Consider the following 4,746-nt stretch of genomic DNA (forward strand, 5'->3'; position numbering starts at 1 on the left):
ACGTCTACAAGTCGCACGTGATATCAAAATAATTCTCGAGTCTACTCAGAAGAATACGAGATCTTAGAAAGGAGAGACAATTGTCAAAGACAATACTCATAGATTTGAAAGAATATATCTAATTCCAGATAAAAAGGATGTTCAAGCAATGAAGTTTGCTAGACACAATTCAATTGACAACTTCAAAGATAACCTTTAGATCAAAGAAGTTCAATAGGATCAATAAGAAGAAAACCAGCGCATCAATTTGAAACAAACTCAAGCTGAGTCGAAGAAATAGGAGGTTTACAGAAAAGAATATCAAACCCAAGACAAGGCTCACAGAACTCAAGAGCACGATTACAAATACTTTCGAATATACTGTTCATGAAAAAGTCAAAAACTTTCGAAAAAAACCACTTTACAGTCTAGAAGAAAAGTTGAGCAACAAAAATTCTTCAAGAGAGTAGCAAAAGCATAAATGTGGCTTTACTTCAATACAATTTCATGCTGAAGTAGATCATGTGGAGTTTTAAAAACAAAATTCACACAAGTTTGGCTAAGAGCTAAAATATTTCCTCAAATATTTTAGAAAGATAATTAGGTGCACAACCTAACCAAAAGCAATCATAAAACTCGGAAGAGAAATCAAATGCTTGTTCAAAATTTCCCAAAGTCCATATTCAAACAAGCGTGTATAAAAATTATAACAAGGACTAAAGAGAAAGTTAAACTCTTTTTAGAAAAAGAAAATCCGAGGTAAAAGTTTGCTTATAAATTGGTAAGGGAAATAAGTGGTGCGTTACCAACGAACCGGTTTCCACTAAACAAGGAAGCTTTTCAAAACTTCATTTAAAATAGCGCATGCCAACTTTAAATTAACTTCGTCAAAATCGAGCAATGGTTTCAATCTCAATCAAGCAACCGAAAGCAAATTCCGTTTAATATTTCTTCAAAGAGAATTCAAAACATCTTTAAAAGTTCAAAACAAGACTCCAAAAGTGCTCTTGAAATCACCATCTCAGAAGAACATTCAAGAAGTTTAAGATGTACTAAAAAGGAGTCCAGCCTTGCAAGAAAGGATCTTAAACCAAAGTAGTCCAAACAAGATTCACTAGGCATGAGTCATCGAACAAGCTTTCAATTGATCCAAAAGAATACAAAAGTCATAGGAAAAGACAACTCAATCATTAGTAATTTCTCAAAGGTAAATCTTTAACTAAAAACTCTTGTAGAGAAAATAAGAGAATAAACAATGCACTAATTTGAAACGAATCAAACTGACTCACATACGGATGAGATTCACAAGAGAGGACAAACCAAGATCAGTGGTAATTTTACAAGATGTAAAAGATTAGTTAAAAACAGAATCATGTATGACATTCATAGAGGTGAAAAGCTTAAGAAGGAGCGAGTCTGATCATAAGAAGAAAGCTATGAGTCCAACATTTTCAAAAGAACAACAATAGCATAAACCATGTAGTATGCTAAATCAAACTCAAATCAAAATGAATTAAGTAAAGTTTATCAAACGAAACTCAACCGGGACAAAAGTGGTAAATCCTTTCTTTTCAAAATTTTGAAAAATATCCAAATACATAATCAAATGAAGATGTGCACTGGAGCTATAGTAGAATTACTAGAAAGTCAATTTACTTTTAAAGTAAGTGCAGTTCCGTAAACCAGTAAAAGTACATGCAAGGTATTAGAGATAAATAGTTATTAAACTGTATAAGAAATCTTCAAAGATTCATATATAGATAAGTACATATCTAATCAACAGCAACTTTATAAAAATCTTAAAATTGGCTGTAATCACTGTCAAATAAGAGAAAAAAAAAACTGAATCCACAATTTCTCAAGGAGTGGGCTCGGAACCCGGAGTTAAAAGGCACAGCGCATTAAGACAAGTTCAAAGCTATATCAAGGAACACGTGAATCAAGAAAAACTCAAACAGAGGAAGATAGATGCAACAAGGATTCCAAACAAGCATATGCAATTAAGATCAAACAAGAATGCATATGAATAGAGGAATAAAGTTGAAAAATCAAACTACTTTTCAAAAGGATTAACAGCCAAGAACTTCAAGTTAGGATACGAAAGAACATGTCGACTCGAACAGAATTCAAGACACACAACTGAATAGCCTCGAGAAATAGTTTCTAGCGTTCCCAAAACCCCCGATTTGCTTTACTCAAAACTCGTATACCATCTATGATAACCCATTAGTGCTCTCATATACATAATTCACTAGTATTAAGCCGGCCAAACTTAATATCAGGAATTATGCAATGCAAGACTAACAGCGTTAATCAATAGACCGTCATGTACATAAAGCTCTAATTCTCGTCATTCGACAAGACCTAATACATGACAAACACTCAGAGTATGCAATTGAAGCATAGTCGGTCCATTCCTCAGGCTCTATAGGAAGGACTACTCTGATACCATAATGTAACACCCTAACTACCAAAGCTCATGCTTCCGACTGCGCGACTCTGATAGCTCGGACATTATGACGACACTTATACTATTTAATACTAAAATATGAGCCTGTTTAAAACTTTAAACCGCAAAACCACTCCCAAAAATACTTTCATCCGATAACATACATCCATAGATACCATGCAACTTACAAAACTCATAAAGAGTACATCCATATATATATACACATATATATAAATAATATTACAAGCATTACCCAATACAATTCCTAACCTTCTTATAGAATATATCAAGATAAAGGCGAGGGTACAATAAATAATCTAAAGCAATACAGAGCATCACAACAACAACTAAATAAACTCTTCGAGACTTCAGCGCCCATATCCAGAAAGGGGAAAAATGTAGGTGGGTGAGAACATCATCCTCGAAAGGGCTCTCAGTAGAGGGTTTTTGGGAATTACTGTAATAGGATACATGAAGATAAACCGTACCAGTGATTAATAACCGTCTTATGCCTCTTTTCAAAAACAACGGTTTACAATAAAAGTAAAGTCGGAAATCTTTTCTGAAAGAGGAACCGTTCAATTCTCAAAAACTCAAAAGCCTTTCAAAATGATTTATCTATGCTGAAACAAAATAGCCTTTCATATTTTATTCCAAACCAGAAACACAAAACCGAAATCAACCCTCAGTTCATCTCATTCCAACCACGGCCCTAGGCCCAAATAATCCAACCATCAACCAATCACACATTCCAACAGAGTCCCAGTAGCAAACACAAATAGGAAGATGCAAGCACAAACAAACAGTTATTGCAAGTAGAACAATTAGCAATTAATCACATAGGCAAACCAAGTATAATATGCACACCCAAGTAATGTCACATAGATGTATATGATGCATGCCTGTCCCTAGTGGCTGATGATATCATCTGTCGGTTATAGAGCCAACCCGACAAGTCCTGGTAGCTAACCATTGGACTGTCCCTCTGTCGCGCATCCCCAACTCGAGTTATACTCAATATAAACTTGATCATAATCATGATCCATATCCAACACCCTCACTGGTGTGTATTCACGGGGGCGAGCTCATTCGGGCCTTTCACAGTGCCCGGCCACACTTACGACATAGGGTCACAAGAGCTTCGAGTCTCAACTTGGAGCACGTGGTGGCTAGCCACTGCTTTCTCCCAGGGAAACTCTTATCTCCGATAGTGGAAGTGCAACATTCACATTTATCAATGATTCAGCATAAACATGCATTCAATCTCATCCATGGATCAACATCCATGTCAGTCATCCGGCTCACGGTTTATTTCAGAACCAGCCAATATTCATATCTTACACAGCCATTCCGGCTCACGGTTCAATCCAGAACCAATTAATATGTTTAATCATACACAGCCATTCCGGCTCTCAACAAAACAGCACTTCCACATTCAAAATCATCAAATTTGTGAAATCGGCATTTAAGCCATAAATCATTTTTCTCAATTCATTTCACTTTGAAATCAAGTTTCAACTCTTTTCAGCCTTAGCTTTAAAGATCTCATTTCTCAAATTATCTCAGGCTCATAAGCCACTTTTACTCAAGGAAAATTCCCTTTTTAAAACAAGCCACTCTCGGCTTCCTCTTTCTAAAACTTCCAAAACCATAGAAAGTTAAAGATTCCTTTTGAAACATTCAAAATCGCCCATCCAACAATGGGATTTTTATAACAAAAGTCTCTCGGCAGAGTCCCAAGTCCTTAGGGGAGAATAGCATAACTCATTTCGCCAAATTCATTTAAAATCATTAAAACCTTGGCTTTCCGATTTGAGTAATTAAATAAGATCTGAGCCAAACTGAGTCACGTAATCATTTATTTCCTTCAAAGCCGTTTCCTTTACTTAGGCAAAACCAGCTTCAACCCCCATGACAAATTCTAAAGCGTTTCAACTGTTCAAAATTGTTTGTCTTGCAAAAGTTCAGGATTCAAAGAGTACTTAAAACCTTTCTCAAAACATTTCAAAATGAAACTTGTCAATAGACATTAGGTTCTTTCAAAGTCATTGAAACTCCTCTAATTGAAACCCTCGAGTCAAATTCAAAGGCATTATCCTTGTTACAATTAAAACAGCTTTAAAATATAAGTTTCACCTAATTAACATTCTCCTGAAAGAGATACAATGCCTTTCTTACGAAGCAAGACTAAATCATAATTTCCTCTTTAATAATTCATTTCAAAAGCATGAATCATCCTTTTCTTGATAATTCAATTAAAATAGTAGAAGTCTTTAACTCATCATTTTTCCAAACAACATTTTAATAAAGGCTCAGAT

The sequence above is a fragment of the Arachis hypogaea genome, chromosome 20, assembly GCF_003086295.3.
Source record: "Arachis hypogaea cultivar Tifrunner chromosome 20, arahy.Tifrunner.gnm2.J5K5, whole genome shotgun sequence".
Lineage (NCBI taxonomy): Eukaryota > Viridiplantae > Streptophyta > Magnoliopsida > Fabales > Fabaceae > Arachis > Arachis hypogaea.